Raw genomic sequence first — 18,339 nt, forward strand, 5'->3', positions numbered from 1 at the left:
AGCAGCAGGGTGGAATGACACTGAAAAAGCTTGTTGATAAGTCGCTTTAGGATTTGAGATGGAACTGGCAATTCAAAGAGGTCCAGCTTCTCTATTCATGCTTTCAGAAGCAGTTGAATAAGAGACGTGAAGACGTGAATAGCTCCTGAGTTTGTAGCCTATGTAAGGAACTCTTCTTACAAAATATCAGTCAAAGCATATAACATAGTTTAAACTGATTTTTATGACTATACAATTTTACATGGCATATAGGAAAGAGCTTTTCACCTCTTTTCTCAGATTCTGTCTCAGGCAAACCTTAACTCCGTTTCTTCCAAACTCAGAAAATTCTCAAAACATATCAGGTGCTATTATCTTCACGTCTATATTATAAAATTGACCGTTTAGCTTGACAAACACCCAAACGTCAACAGCCAAACAGCAAAAGCTTAAAACCGCGAAAGGCCACTTCTGGGAAGTTTTTCATAGGGAAAAAAATTTGCTTGGCCATCAGACAGTAAAACACACTTTTAAACCCTAATTAAGTGGGTGGGGGCTGTGCCCCCCATGCCGCCCCAACTAAATATACCAATTCCGAGATCAATCTATATTGGGGAAAAGGGCAAATTCCCGATAACGGCCAAACAAGTTTTTCCCTATGAAAAAATTTGCAGAACTGGCCGTTCACGGTTTTAAGCATTTGCTGTTTAGCTGTCGACATTTCTGTGTTCGACAAGGTAAACTTACGCTGTACTAATATAGACCCTAATCTTTTTTATACCTGCCACTGTTCTAGTTGTTAAACTTAACTATGCTTCCTTGCCATACCTGGACTGCAAATTACTTAGGTTTTACTTCCTATGCAGTGTCCACTATTGATTATTTCCACTGGAAGACTTGATCCTTTCTGCCTCACTGCACTTGGCTCTGCTTTGTTCCCTCACAAGTATCATTTCATTAACTGCTATAAACCACCACCCCTTTTTCTGATCCCTCCAATAGCCATCTAACATCTCAACAAAACCATTAGCCAGCGACTCCACACCCCTATGACAGCATACTACTCAGAAGTACTCCATTACACAACCATCAGCTCTTAATTAGCAAGATACAAAGCAGAACTATTTTCAACTAAATGGATCCAATGATCTAGACATTTGTGAATGTAAACGTTCATTGTTTCTGTCTTGCAACTCAGTGTTATGGTAATTCATTATTATGACACACACACACACACACACATACACACACAAACACACACACACACACACACACACACACACACACACACACACACACACACGCACGCACGCACACACACACACACACACACACACACAGACACACACACACGCAGACACACACACGCAGACACACACACACACACACACACACACACACACACACACACACATGGATCTGCTTCTAAACCTCGAACCTCATGTAACTGAATTTCATTTTCGCAAGATGAAAAGTTTAAATACCCGAAAAGCAATTTTTTTCCCAGGCTAAGTACCCCAAATAGTTCTATCCAGGACAATCCCAGAATCCAAAGCAGATTTACTTGCTGCAGAACTACAAAATGTAGACTGGAATTCCTTCCAGAAGTGTACAGACCCTACAAAAGCACTTTCAACCTTATACAACTTAACCTACTAAAAGAGGCAAGAGTATACCTCCCTAAAACATAGAAAGAAACCATATCACCTTAACTGCAATCTAGTCATTGACAGAATAAATGTAAACCAAACATGCAACAGGGAAAGCTAACAGGTGCAAAATTCTTAGACATAAGAATGGCATTTGAAACATTTGACCTTGCAATATTCCAACAGAAATTGACATCTCTGGAGATGTCATTAAATGATCTGAGAGCTATCTCGTTTATAGAATGTTGAAAGTTGCAGGGCTTAACATGTACTCTGAAACAGGGAATGTCAACAGCTATGCCTCACATAGGTAGCTCTGAGTCCCTTTTTAACAACAACTTCACCTGGGTTTGCTATAAACTAATGCTCTTTTGTACACAGATGATACAGTCATTACAAAAGCAAACAAGAATGAATTTACTATAATCAAAGCACTAAAGGAAACTCTGAAAGCACCATGGAGAAGGATGGCTAAAAATAAACTGTCAATACAGTAAAACAATAGCAATGTCAGGCAGAAAATTCCAAAGGCTGAAAACACTCAACAAATTACTGTTACTTAACTAGAAGCAACATATATACATTGGGCCATGCAATAAAAATATAGAATAAGGTCTCCCTATAAAAGCAATGCTGTCTGCTCAGAATTCTGCACTAGTACAGACAACAGAAAGCAAAATACTTAGCTTTATTAACCTCTGTAGCAGCAGAGAGCACAACTGCATCATGCTGAATAAAATTTAGTGGCTTTCAGTAACAGCTAGGGCATCACTGCCTCACAATGCACTTATGTATAAAACACTACATGAAAAGTACTGTCCCCTCTCATAAATAAGCTGAACATCAGAGATCAAATCTATTCCCTTGGGAACTAAGAGGCCACAAAACTAGTTAGACTACCATTCTCGCTAACAATCTACAAAAAAGCATTTTCAAAAGCTGTAACAGCAAACTTGAATAGTATTCCAGAAAAAAAAACCCATAAAGAATGCAGAGATAAAAAAGTTCAAGAAACACAAGACCCACCTATTCAAAGAAAACAGAGACAGGTTAAGGGTCATACTCAATTATCCAAACAAACATCATCCTTCTTCACTGATTTATGAATGCATCCAATCAGTGATAAATATGTACATAGAAAATTATTTCTGTTCTACTTATTAGTGCCTTACTAGTGCTTGAATGATCAGAAGCATTGCTGTCACATAAAAAGGAGTTTGTTTAAACTACCTAATATTGTACTGCCTACAGCTCAGAGCTTGTCAACTAGTTTAATTCTGCAAGAATGTGGCTTCATACTGCTGTACTGCCTACATTGCTATGTAAAGTATTAAACATATTACTGTACTTACCTCATTGCAAACAATCCTATCAATATTGCTCTGTACTGAAATATAAACTATACTACTGTGCTGCTCATATTACAAAGTATTCTGAGCTTGCTAAATAGTTCAGTTTTGTAAGATTGTGTGTTTCAGACTGTTGTATTGCTATGGAAGCTGTTGCATATAGCTTTATTGTCATGTAAACTAATGCATGTAATATATTGATTATAATACTGATTATCAATGTCTATTGTCCTGGCCTACTTTGATCAGGTCATAGCTAAAAAGGGTCCTTGGACCAGTTCACTTACTTGGTTAACAAATGATAAATATATATAACTAAGTCAGCAAAGGGAACTCTTGAGTGCTGAACGAGATTATCTATTCTTACAGAATGTGTTACAAAAACTGAGTACAAAGTATTCTTGTCTGTCACAGAGTATGGTTTTAAGCAGTCCTTCACATTCATGGAGAAGAGAAATTCATAAAAATATTGAATTCAGTGCCCATCATTGTGGAAGATACCTCTTTTCTATGTATACTAATGGGGACAGAACAAGCCCAGCCTCTTTCACTGGAAGCAGCTCTGCAAAAGTAAAGCTGAAGTCATTTGCTTAGCAACACATCACTGTTACTTGTTCATGAGTGCTGGGTTGCATTTTTTCCACTTTCTGTCTGTAGCTGGAGTGTTATAACTTCCAGCCTCTGTTTTTCAGTACAGTCCACAAATCTCACATTTGTGAATTGTGCACTATATAGAACCTCATATTCATATCAACTGCTTAACTAGACTCCTCTGAGCATGCATTTGTGTATGTCACTGTTAACTTGCAAATTGTCCATCCGTGAGTCTCACAAGGGTTTGGTTTGTATCTTGGGGGGAGGGTGGCATAATGTTTAAGGTATTTACCTCACACACACACAAAATATACAGGTTTGATTCTCACCTGTGAAGGAGAAATAGACTAGGTTTCAAATGGCCTACAATAGCAGCTAGCCTAGTACTTACCCATGAACCACACACAGTGCACCTGCATTATTGTAAATCACATTTATAAAAAGGCTCAGCTAAGGCAGTTGCATTAAGCTGGATCTAAAATCCAAAAAGGCTAACTTAAATCTAAAATTAGCTTATTTTCAACCCCCCCCCCCTTAATAAATAATGAGACAAACTCATGCTAGTGCGGGGCAGACTATCAGCTTTTTTTATGTTTGCTGTAACTTTATTCATTGGTAACTCATGACAACCTAATTATACACCTAAGCAGGTGATGTGAGACTACACTAACAGCCAGATGATGCAGAATTTTCGGTGTGACACAAGCAAATGTGCTTCTCTCTTCGGGAAAAATTCTGTAGAGTATAAGGACAAAGTTGTTGTGTTGGGTAGGAGATTGGGCAAGGTTTGTAGTAAAAAAGGGAAAATGATTATTTAAAATCAGTTACACAATAGCTGATCAAAAAATGTTCCCAGTTTCCAAAGCTACTGAACAAAATGAATAAAACAGCACACGATACATTTCTTATGCATCTCTGCATTACTTTTTTTTAAATTTCACTTATTCATTTGTCAGCCAGATAACAGAACTGATCATCATGGATACTATTCTGCCAGAACCAGGGCCACAAGGGTAAATACAATATAAATGGGCTCTTCAGAACAGATAAGACTGCCTTTGGAAGGAAACCAGATCACACACACGTAGAAATGGGAAGAACATGCAAACTCCACACAGCCAGATCATAATGACTGAGCCACCATGCTCAAGTACATTAAAACCAAGTATAATGTCGATAAATATTATATTAAATGTAAACTGCATGAGTGGCACAGTGGACAGTGTTGTCACCTCATAGCAAGAGGTTTCTTGGTTCAATTCTAGGCTGGGGTGCCTTCTGTGCAGAGTCTGTATATTCTCCAAATGTTTGCGTGGGTTTCCCTTCAGGTGCTCCGTTTTTTTCCCACATTCCAAAGAAATGCAATAAGTGGATTGGACACTCTGAATTGGCCATAGGTGGGGATGTGCATGCGAGTTTGTGGTGCAAATATGGCAGGGCTAGCCACCTGGTGATGTAAACCTTGGCTCTAGATTTTTGTCACTGTGGAAGTGACACCCCAGCCCCATGTGCAAAAATGAGAAAAAGGGGCTGTGGATGGATGGATTATGAATAAATTGCACCTCTCAGTGCAGATTGTCTGTCTGTTGTCTAGATGTCAGGCATTCTGTGTGGAGTCTCCTCCTTCTTTCTGCATACGTTTTCACTAGGTGTTCTGATTTCCTTCCACATCCATAAGATATTGTGCGCGCACGCACGCACGTGTATCTTGCAGTAAACAAGCTCCTTGTCCAGAATTAGTTCTATGCCTTATACACTCTGCTTACTGAGATAGGCTACAGTTTCTTGTAACCTTGAATAGGATAAAGCAGTTATCAGAACATAAATCAGTTACATTTTTTAATGATATTTAATCTGGGTTCCACATAAGAAATGTAATAGCAGCAATAGAAACAGTTCTTGAAAATACTGTGAAATACTACAAACGTAATGTATGGATATATAACATGCAATGTAACTACTATATTTTTCTTATCTATGACACGCACAGTACTCTGAGCTACTGAAATGCTGGCAAAAATTAACTTGCAGTAAGACTGGTTTGGTCACTTCTAATTCGAGAAATGCACTGTCAGTATGTTTCCCTAAAGTATGTGAAGCTTTTGGAAATAGTGTACCCTTGTTTGTTGCTCTCATACACTATGACTTTTGGTATTCTGGGATTAAGGAGACAGAAGATGTGCAGTAAGAAGCAAGATCTTAATTGTTTTGTAAAATAGCCTGATGTGCCAAAACCAGAGTGTTGTGTGTAAGGAGAAAACGTTCCTGTAAAGGTCAGCAGCATGTCTGTACACATCACTGCTTTAATGACGAACATCTCATCTCTACAAAGTCGCTTTGGTTCCTAGCATGTGCCACACTGAAAGACGTTGTTAGCCTTGCACCATAACTCATTCTTTTCCTTTCCTTTTTGGGGTACTAGAAAACTGATCCTGGCTGTAGCCCTATTTTTCCATTCATTCCCTTATGAAGGTGAGAACACTAACAGTGTAATTTATAGGAGAGAGGGCAAGAGGACATTCCTATATTATAACCTATGTTCTCTCCCAACATGCCTGATAACATTCCAATAGTTTATTCTTTGATGGGTTTACACAGAGGTCTCAACATACCTCTCAACTCTTACAGCAAGAAATCTGAACAAAGGCCGAAAAGTAGGGACAATTTTTAAATATTGCTCTTGCAAACAAAGAAAGTTGATAGAATGACAGGTTTTGCATTAACATGAATTTTCTGAAGGGTAGGAAGTCTGAAACTCACTTAATTTACCAGAAAACCACAATTTTATGAAAAATGGACCAAAAATATGAGGCAAAAAATCTGTACATTTGAGAGGTATGGGCATTGTTTACATGTGATAAGATCCCTCTTAAGGCTTGTACATGCTGTGTGAGCTGTGTGGCTTATATCCATGACTCATTCTCCAGTGTCATGTCTGAGACACTGGCCAAATCATTGTCACTGGTGCCATCAGACTACTGCTATGTCAGCATGACATGCTTACTTTTTATACAAACTAAGCAATTGCTTCAGAACTCATTACAGTGTAATGGGACTTCCTGAGCAACCTTAACTGCAGCTGAACATACTTGTCCTTTTCTCCTTCTCACTCTCTCTACACCTATATATATTTATTTACTTACAATCTGGCAACTGGGGAGGTAAGCTGGTCTAATTATCTTTTCTCAGCCATGAACCAGGTATAACTGTACAGTACAAATCAGTTTACTGTATACATAATCTGGTATACAAAGCATCTGTTTGTAGTAATACCGTTTGATGTACAATGTATAGGGAGTTAATTACAAGCTAAATACATAACAAAATGAATTGAATGAATGAATAAATAGTACCATTTTATTACTATTTAGTTAGTCTTTTGTTGAGTGGGTTTGCTTCTCTAGGCTAGCAGCCTTGTTACAGGGGGCACCCAAGATGGTATTTATCCTACTAGAGAAAATATGGCCAGGACATCAGGGGACTTCCCCTACTCTTTTCTCTTTGGAGCTGGAACCAGAGAGCTGCTACTGCAACAAGGAAGAGGTCTAAGAAAAGCACCAGCATGGAGGAGAGAAAAGCTATGGGAAGTTTGGAGACGGAAAAGAAAATATGGCGATTTGTTCAATATGGAGAATGAGAATGGAGATAAAGATTTCTGTGTGGAGGATAATGCAAATGAGAAGCATTTAGCTGTCTTCAGAGCTGGATCCTGCATAATGTGATTTAGGCAGTTGCCTAGGGCCTGCTGGCTGGGGTGCTGGCATCACGATTAATTTTTAATTAAAAAAAAAAAATGTCCTTTTTAACACCATTCTTCTTTAAGAATGCACTCTGTGTCTGTACGTGCAATGACACATGCACATGCATCTACATTCCTGCTACGTCCCTGCTTGCATCGATTCACAAACATTTAAAAGTTACTGTTGGTGCTGCTTCTTTTTTCACATGTGGAATTTAAACTTGGTTGCTTCAAAAGAGACTGTTGCTGTTTGTTTTAATTTGTATGAGGAATTTTTGGAATTAATACTCAACAACATTTACTTTTTTAAGGGCAATGCAACCTTCAAAAAACAGGGGAAGCTATGGGCTCCCCATATGGGGCAACTTTGGCCAATACAGTGATGGCCTTATGGGAATGCAAATTTATTTTTCAGACTACCTTTTTTAAGAACTCTATTCATTTTTATACCCATTATTTGGATGATTTATTCATATTATGGACAGGGAAAGAAAATGAAATTGGTGAGTTTATGGGATACATTAATGAAACTACAGCTTTTTTGACATTTACGTATGAAATTGGAAAGGAAGAGGCATATTTGGATGGCCTATAAATGAAGGACAGAGCCAATTATAAGTATATATCTAAAATTTACAGGAAGAAAACCTACTCAAATATTTTCTTACATTTTTCTAGTATGCATCCTTACTATCAGAGAAAATCAGATGTTAAAGGCCAATTAGCAAGAGCTGCAAGGATGATTTCACTTGAGGATGATTTTTTAGAAGAATGTAAAAACTTAAAGGGTATGTTTATTACGAGGGGCTACCCTAGTAATTTACTTTTGGAGCTGGCAGATGAAGTAATTGGAAAGAGGTTGAGGGGCTATTTTAGTCCAATATTAGAGAGGAAGGAAGAACTTGGTATGAATGTATCGAATGGGAAGGACAGTTATCACTTTAGGCAAGATGCACAATTTATCACCAATTTCAGTATACAAACTTCAAACATAGAAAGTATACTAAGGAAGAATTGGGTCCTAATTAATGATCAGGGACAAAGTAGGTGATAAACCATTAATAGTTTATCGAAGTTCCAAATTTAAGAAAATATTTGAATGCCCCAATTCCACAAGTCTTGCCACACCCTTAGGATTGCAAAAGTGTGTTTTTTGCACTTACAGCACATTTATTATTGTTGGGGCTAATTTTAGAATTAGGGCACTCCAATATAAGGTAAAGGGTACTTTTAATTCTAATTCTATGAATATTGTATATTTGGCTTTTTTGCCAAAAGTGCCCTTGTTTTTACTTGGGCAAAACTGACCGTAGGGATCGGGATACAATTTATGAGTATGAGTATTCAATTAAAAAAAAACAAACTGACTAATGCTTTAGCCAAGCATATATGTAACAACGTGGGCCATTGGTTTAACTATATGGTTATAGATAGTGTGGATAACAATAACTGAGGGAACCCCCTGTCACTAATTCTTGAACGTAAAGAATTAATCTGGCATATTTCATTAAATGCTGATGCTTGGCCATTAACTGTGTTTTGATGCTGAAGTCCTTGGTACGTTGAATGATTTTAAGGTTTATTTATTTATAAGGTCAATATTTGGTGTTGGATTTTAATTGAGGAATTAAGAATTATAAAAGGAAAGGTAAGAACACAAGAGCAAATTATATGCAGTATAGCATGTGGAAAATATGTATGAGTATAAGGATGAGAAATAAGAGAGAAAAAAAAAAGAAATTTCAAGAACAATTTAAGGAAGAATTTACAAAAGAAATGACTGTTGGTGAATTGGATGAAGTAGTTAAGACTGTAAATGTTGATTCAGTATCAGGCTCAGATGGTTTAGGACATGAAATGTACAACAAATTAATGGACTGGCAAAGAAGGTATTTTGTACAGTAAATGTAACAAATGAATGGTTGAAGGAAGGTTTTGTTTATGATGAGTTATGTAGTGGGATTCTATATTTTTATGGTAGAAAGATGAGAAAACTTAAATAAGAAATTAGAGACATATTAAGCTAAATAACACAAATTATATTTTTTTCATGGGAATAATATAAAGAACAATGGAAGGAAGGATGAGTGATGAGAGATGTAAAGAATTGTTACTGGATGCGAAAGAGTAGTGGGCGATGTTATAAGTAAAAGGGAGGAGGTGAAACTTACGGTAGACATTAGTAAAGCATTTGATACCATAGGGCATGATGCTTTGTGGAACGTTATGGAAAATACGGAAATGGTAATAGAATTAGGATAGCGTGTATGTCAACATATCAGAATAATAGGGTGAGAGTATTAGTGAATCAGTGGCTAAAGAAATATGCACAAAATCTGGTGTAAGACAAGGTTGCCCCATGGAGATGATTGGGATAGTGAGTGCAGTGTCTTATAAAATTAACAATGCTACATATGTGATTCAAAAGGAGGAGATGATACTGGTTGTTTTAACATATGCAGATGGTATAGTTGTAGTTTCTAAGAACAAAATATGGGTGAGGAAAGTGGTGGTTTGTCTAAATGGATGTTTAAAGGAAATGTGAATAACCCTGAATAAAGATAAAAGTTAGGGTTTGGGTGATGTGGTGAAAACTAAGGGGAGTGTATTGTTCAACTAATGAAATGTCTTTGCTAGGAATGTAAAAAATGATGTAGCTATGATGTAATGAGAAGGGTTGGTAAAAGAAATGAAAGACATATGTCTTCTGTGGATGACATAAAGATTAGCATTCAGGAAAATAGTTTATCAGGTAAATTTGACATGAATGCGAAAATGTCAAATGTTTATATAATGCCAGTAAAATAGGAAAAGAAAAATGTACAGCTGGCTTTTTCTTTCATATGGGGTTCTAGATTTAACCCAGTGAAAAGAGGCGTGTTGCATATGAGTGAAGATGAAGGTGGATTGGTATTATTAAACCTAGTTATGTAAAATTTAATAGTGAGAATGTTTAAATACAAGTATAAAAAAATCTAGGAAATGTTGAGTATAAGAAAAATAATATGTGAATGAAGAATTTAAAATGATCAAGAGAAAATACTAACATGGAAAACAAAAACACATGATATAGAGAAAGATTAAAAGATGTGATATAATAATCTGAGGAAAGAATATTATTATGCAAATCTATGGGAAAAATTATCAGAAGAAGTGATTAAAGTCATTAAAGTTAAATAAGGTGGTACACCAAGATAGCAGAGTGTAAGGATTTGGTATGGAGACTGGCAATAAATAAGTTACCAGTAAATGGGACTACACCATATAAAAAGAAAGTTGAAAGAGTGTATTTATTTTGTGGGGAGGAAGACACCAAAGAGCATGTTTGTTTTGAAATATAAAAGAGTGGTGAAACTCTGGAAAAAGTTAAGTGAACATGTTGTTTTGAAAAATGACATAAACAATGATGTGAATGTGGTCATGTATGGATATTATAAGAATAAGAAGAAAGAATAGGTGAGAATGTTAGATTATTTTATGTAATATAGGTTATTTGAAACAAAACGTTGAAAGAAATTTTGGGAAATGTACTTTGGCAGACATATCATGAAATATCAGATTCTGGTTTTAGAAGGAAGAGTTGGGGTCAGTTATAGAAGAATAACATTGAGGATGCTACAAGAACAATGACAAATAGTAAGAAGTACAAATGTCTGTACACATCTGCCTGTAAATATATAAATAATGTTTTTATGTTGTGTTAAATAAAGGACCCCTATTTTTTTGATAAGTGTCATGAGATCTTGAACATCTACCTGGGCTACAACTAACTCAATCAGATGGGCCCTCAGTTTAATCTCTCATCTAAATCACAACACACTCCTTCAGAGTTGTAGTCTGGCAAATTCAGTATGTGCAGATGAAAATTACAAAATTAGCCCGTGTCACAAAAGCAGTTGAACTTTGACTCATTTTGTAAATGCTGTCTAAGATTTTGTTGAATGGTTGAATGGTTTCAGTGTTTTTTTATATCTGTGGTTAGCTGATGCCATACACTGGTCCTATTCTGGAAAGGACTCAGAATAATCCAAACAACAACTACAGCAACGGAGGCTGAGGAGGTCCACACGATTTCACTCACACAGTAAATTTAATGAAATAAATAGTAAAACAAGCAAAACAAGTAAACATAAAGCACTTTTCATCTACTAAAGTGACTAAACTTCTTCAGATAAAATATTAAACAACACATGATTGTTTAACTCCAAATTCTCGAAGTCATGTGACCAAAATAGTAAACACTAATGTTAATCCCTTTGCACCCATTCAGTCCAACACTCAGGAGGTACAAGACCCTAAAATACAGTTAAAGAATGCAGTATAGAACCTACTAACATAAAAGCTATAGGTAAACATTACCCTTGCTGGTGAAATATAGTTAAAAAACACAGAATAAAGCCTACAAAAATAAATGCTATAGATAAACATTACCCTTGCTTTAACATATATAAACTTGTGCATCTTGTCAAACTTTTCAATTTCAGAATACATGCGATAGAACAGGTTTCATTTAAACCTAGAAATTGGACAAAATTCAGTCTCAATTGCCATATCACTTCTAACCTTTCCAGTAATAGGGAAGTTGGTCCCCACCCCACTATCTACATGGGCCTGGTCAATAGCTTGAAGTTTAAACTTATGGGTCAGGTGATCAGCACAATGCCTTGCCAATGCATTGTCTAACTTGTTCCTACTAATGCAATGAGTGTGCTCATACACCCGTTCCCTAAGTTGACAGTCAGTCTTACCAATGTAAAACGCCATACAATACCGGCATTGAGCCAAATAAAAAATTGATCTAGAATTACAGTTAAATTTATTCTTGGTTGAATATGGCTTATTCCTTATCCTAAAAACTTGTCCTGTTTCCATATGCTTACATTAGTTACACATATCGCATATGTACATGCTGGGATTCCTACTAGTAATTGGGGCCACAGTTTCCAAAAGATTCTTCATATTCCTACCTCTTTTAAATATAACCACAGGGTAATCACCTACCTTGTGCATCATATCTCTATCTGAGGTTAATAAATCCCAGTTTTTAACTAGTATTCTTTTCATTTCTAATGCATCAATACTGAATGTGGTAATGAAACTAAGGGTAAAATGGGGGGCAGTGTTATTAACTGCCATGCTGTTATCCTCTAGTCAAACCGAACGTTCGTAAATATAACACTCATAACTATTGACTCATATCTCCTCTGTTTAATATAGGTGTATAAAAACCCCTTCTCCATTTAGTTTGATCCTCAGTTACTAACTGGGTTATTAAAGCGTTTGGGTACCCCTATGTAAAAACATCTGACCAAGGGTTTCACACTCATCATCAAATGCTTCATCTTCAGTTATCATCCTTCCTGCTCGCACCAGTTGACCCTTGATGGAAATAGGGAAGACTATTGAGCTGGTGGCAAGCTTTACGAAGAAGGGTGGTAAATTACTGGCCGAGCATGGTTTTAGTTTATTATGAAGAGATCTTATGTAAACAGTGGGAACAGGTTTGAGTGAGAAGGTGTTTTTATGACCAAAGGGAGGGGAGGAAATAGAGAGGTTGGAGGTGTGGCTATTTTGGGTTAGTTTACTGAGGATGTTGATGAAATAAGAGTTAAGAATAGTGGCTGCTTTGATATGAAAGTTGTTAGGGCAAGGGTTAGGTATACTGGGGCTACTAGGATGTAGAATCTTATTAATGGTGTTCCAGAAAATTTTAGGATTGCTGTGATGATTAGTTTGAGGCCTAAGGTAGAAGTTTTTCAGTGAAGTTACAAAGTTCTTTATTGGTTTGGAGGTGGGTAGGGGATTTAGTTCTTTACCAGCTTTTCCATGGATTGTCCCTCTTATGCATTAAAGAGCGAGTGGTTTGAGACAGCTAAGGTTGAAAGAAAGATTTTACTATGATTTTCCTAAGGAGAGCAAGGGAGTTAAGAATATCTAGAAAAATGTTGTTGAATTTAAGTACAGCATCATCAAGGGGTAGGTGTAAAAGGAAGTGCCAGTTTATAGAGGTGAATATGTTGTTGAACACATCCATCAGGGTTGAAGTTAGAGAGACTGCAACACTCTTTGAATCTGTCTGGTCTAATATGTTGAAGGGAGTTTCTTTGAATGCAGGTGGGAAAGTGGTCACATAGAGAATCAGATAGAGTTTTGGGGTTGTGGTATAGGTTTGGACTGGATACTAGGATCCAGTCCAGGATTTAGCTAGAGTTGCTTGGCTTGCTAATATGGGTAGAGGTTAAAATTAGTTGTGTGAAACAGTGGAGATTTATGGTGGGGTTATGGGAGTCAGTGTGCCAATCGATGTTGACATCACTCAGAATTACATTTCCATAAGACATGTAATAAGTGATCCAGCAGAGAATCTGTTCAAGAATGGAGATGTTATTACCTGGGGGTATGTATATATCTATATATCTATCTGTCTATCTATCTATCTATATATATATATATATATATATATATATATTGACTGGAAACTCACCAGCTCCTCTCACCACTACCACAATTCCACTACCCTATCACACCAACTTAGTGACCACATCACAATAACACAGTTAATAGGTTCAATAGCATCTTCCTGAATACCCTGAACTCCCTTGCTCATTTAGGAAGGTTGGAATAAAACCCAATTATGCTCCCTGGCTCTCAAAAGAAACTAAGACCCTTATGCTAAAAAGAGATAGAGCTTGGAATGCCTGGATCAAAACAAAGGAATTACCTATGCTACATAATTATAGACACCTCAGAAATCTTACAAAAAACAAATCAATAATGAAAAAAGTCCTTTTATAACTCTGCCAAATTCAATAACAAATCCAACCCTTGCAAGTTCTGGTATACTATTAACAAAATTCTCTCTCCAGGCTGCCCCTCAACTCCCTGCCCCTACCCAAATACATCTCATCTGGCTAATCTTCTCAATAAACACTTTATTGAAACCATTCAAACACTCATACCTTCCAACTGTAACACAACTTCTCTGCCTACCCCTCCCAATCCTTCTAATAAACAACTATTCTGTTTACATCCAGTTCCTACTTCCTACATCAGATCTCTTCTTCACAAACTGAAACCCTGCTCTCCCTTCACTGACAATCTATCTCCTACCTTCCTCAAAGTTGCTGCTGACTCCATTGCCTATCCAGTATCTCTACTAATCAATAGATCTATTCAGCCATCCCTACCCTATGGAAGTCCTTTTTCACTATTCCCCTGCATAAAGGTGGAAACTCTACAGACCCATCTAACTACCAACCTATAGCTAGTCTATCTCCCCTCTCTAAGATTCTCGAAAAATGTATCCACTCACAACTACTCAACTACCTCCTCCAGCATAACCTCTTTACTCCCACTCAGCATGGTTTCAGTCCCAACCACAGCACAACTACTGCCCTCTTATCCTTTACTCATACCATTGCCGAGGCCCTAGACAATAACAAACTCATATCATGTCTCTTCCTTGACCTTTCCAAAGCATTTGATACAGTCTCCCATCCCCTACTGCTATATAAACTTGCAGACCTCAATCTATCTTCTTTCTCCCTTGTCTGGTTCTCCGGTTACTTATCCTGCAGGCAGCAATCTGTTAAATGGCACTTTTCCACTTCTCCATTCATACCTGTCCAAACTAGGGTACCACAAGGTTCCATCCTGGGTTCCCTTCTATTTAATGTCTTTACCAATGATCTCTATACTTCTTGTAAACAATCCTCCCTCATCCAATATGCAGATGACGTGACTCTCATCTCCATCTCAGACAATATCTTCAATCTCCACACTCTTACTCAATAGGCCTTCCTATCCACTGAACATCAGTTGTCCAGGAATCTACTCATTCTCAACCCTAAAAAGACCAAATATCTCCCTCACCTCAAATCCACCTTTACTATTACTTCCTCTAATAACACTGTTATCCAGCCTGAAGTTCACACTAAACTCCTTGGGATCATCATAGATGATGAACTCAAATTCAACTTGCACATCCTCCAAAGCATAATAAGACTCACCAGAAACTTGGTTTACTGTATCACAACAGAAAATTTCTAACTACAATTGCCAGACTCTTCCTTGCACAAGCTCTTCTCCTCCCCTACCTTCTATATGCTGTCTCAGTACTCACCAACATCCAAACTACTACTTTAAACAAGCTCCAACAAACTTACCACAAGATAGCAAGATTTATCACAAACTCTCCATACAATGCCTTGCCCTAAATACTCACCACCGATTAGAATTCCCCCATCTTCTACTGCTGTCACAACTTCAAATGTTACACTTCATTCTTTACAAACCTTCATCCTGCCTTGCTGTCTCTTCTTTCATCTCTATCTACACTCCTCTGAGAACTGTCCGTACCTCTAATCAGCAACTACTACAAATCTACCAACCCAAAAAAATAGCTGGCAAAATCCTATATAAACACTCCATCACTCAAGCCTGGAACAAACCCCCAACAAACATTTGTTCCATCATTCACCCATCCCACTTTAAAGAAAAACTCAAACTTCATCTGCTCAACTCCAAAATATGTCCTTGTCAAGCTCCTATTTAAGATCCCCACACCCCTACTATATATCTTTTCAGTCCCTACACATTCAGCTAAGTTCTCCACTATTGTGGATACTTTTTAAACTCTACAATCAATACTGTTGAACTTAACTGTTTTTGTCAATATGTAAATATATTTTTTAGTCTGTAAAAATATTGATATGTATATATCATGTGTTTGCATTTCTGCTTTGTCTCTCTAACGTTGTTGTATAACTGATTTTGACCATATGTTTGACTCAAATGTAATTTGTCAAGATAAGGTTATCAGATTAAATAATATTTTAAAATCGGTTATTAGACCAGAAAAAGGGAATTGTCAATCAAAGGGCATCATATATTTAGCCATGTGTACATCCTGTCCAAGTTACTATGTTGGGAAAACTGAAAGGAGACTTAGGGACAGGATGTATGAGCATGGTTACCAAATTAAAACTCAGAATATCAACAATGCCCTTTTTTAGGCATATTAATGTGTCAGAAGAATGCAAAGAGTTCAATTTTTGCATTTTAGAGAAAGTGCAAAGAAACCCAAGGGGAGGGAATTATAAAAATTACATTGAAGAAAGAGAGACCAGATGGCAGGTTAAGTTACAAGCTAGTATCCCTCCAGGTTTGAATGAAATTATATCTATAAAACCTGTGTTGAATAAAAAGGCAGACCAATGTAAGTGAACTCTGCATAAAGCCTACTTACGGATTGATTTTAATTATTTTGATTAGTTAATAAAGCTTTCTTTATAAGTACTAGATTGAAAATACCCTGAAACTAGTTTTAACATATTTTTATGTACTTTTTTAAATATGAAAGTGAAATTAAAATGGTTATTGTTGCTTTTTTTAATACTGTGGCAAAATAATTAATCAATTAAAGTGTGACATCATGGTTGGGTAGGGTATTTAAGGGGGAAAATAATGAACATTTGCAGATTCTGATGAAATCCCCAGGAGGGGATGAAAGCGCTCAATCTGTATTTGTATTTTTAACTGTGGAATAAAAGACTGTAAAGCGATTCCAGGCATCGACAGTGCTTTATTGGATTTATTGGTGAACTTTTCACTGTTGGGTTCTCTTTGTTGTGATTTAACTGTTGGATTTTGAACCTATTTGCTATGGATTTGTTGGATGAATTTACGCCGAATTTTTCCCCTATTCGGCGTCACGAGTTGCACCAGGTTCAAACGGAATTGGCGACAGTTAAGGGTGAGTTAACTAGACTTATTGAGATGCTCACTCAGTCTGAAAATACAGTTTTAAACGTTAAAAGTAAAAGAAAGCGTCACTCGTCGCTTTTTAGTGACGTGGACATTGCAGAGACTACAACTAGGAAGTACAGAGACCAGGGTGGGAGAGACGAGGTGAACACAGGCTCTTCAAATCAGTTGAGCCTCTTGGAACAAGGAGCAGAAGAACAGCGATTGACCGCCCAGGGTAGTCAAGCGACTAGAATTGTGGAAAAGGGTGCTCGTCCAAAGGAGACTGTACATAGAAGAGAGACAAATTCCGTGAATGAAAGAAATAGTGACGCTAGACCTGAAATACATAGAATGGCAGCCACGAGGTACAGTACCAGTTTTTTAAATGAAACTGATTTCAATAGACATACTAAAGATTTTGAATACCTTTTGGCAAAAAAATACACTTTTTCTATCGTCGATAAAGAAAAATGCAGTGATAAAGAGACTTTTAAACAAAATGACAAGACTTGTGGTACTTTGAAAGAACTTTTGCAATGCTTTGAATCTAAAATGTTTTTAGTTAAAAAAATACAAGTTGAGAATGGATATTTAGCTGAATGTATTGTGAAAAAAGTGGTCCCGAAGGAACAGAGTTTTTAAATTTCCTTTTGGATTAGATTATGATGATAATTTATTGAAGGAATTTAGGGAAATGTTTGATAGATTTGGCTTTGAATTAATTCAGAAAATTATTAAATGTAATGACGCCAAACTGAGTTCGTTAATTGAACAAACGGAAGAACTGGACAAAAAGATTAGAACAGATTTGTTATTTCCTGAATATAAAGTTATTTATCATAAAAAAATCGACAGTGTGGATTTTAAGTGTAATAGGCTGTTTGAAACAAAGTGTAAGAAAATGCAGAGGGACTTGATTGACTATAAATATAATAAAGCATATGTTCTTAAAACTGACACTATTAGTAAACATTTAGTTAATAAAAATAACCAAGGTAAGAAGAATTTTGAACAAATAAACAGTGAACAGAATGTTATGGAAAAATCACCTTTTTATACCACCAAGTGTGGGATGTAAGAAGGTTAGAGGAAAGGAGCCCAAATCCATATGGGTGGAAGAACAGGGGCAAATACAAAAGATAGATACGACTGAAACAATTATAGTAAATGATTTGACACATACATATACAGGGTATCATATATACAATTTTGCTGGTGTGGACATTAAGAAAGAACACTTTCAATTATGTATGAAAGGCTTAAAATTTGTACCAACAAAAAG

At 36.6% G+C, this 18,339-nt stretch overlaps 1 protein-coding gene across 9 annotated transcripts in view; it reads right to left on the reverse strand.

Moving 5' to 3' along the window:
- The window catches only part of SULF2 (sulfatase 2), a 1,739,722-nt gene that overhangs the window by 833,114 nt on the left and 888,269 nt on the right, over positions 1-18,339 (reverse strand). The gene's annotated exons all lie outside the window — the stretch shown is intronic.

This window comes from Protopterus annectens, chromosome 12.part0 (assembly GCF_019279795.1).
Source record: "Protopterus annectens isolate FY-2018-M chromosome 12.part0, PAN1.0, whole genome shotgun sequence".
NCBI lineage: Eukaryota > Metazoa > Chordata > Ceratodontiformes > Protopteridae > Protopterus > Protopterus annectens.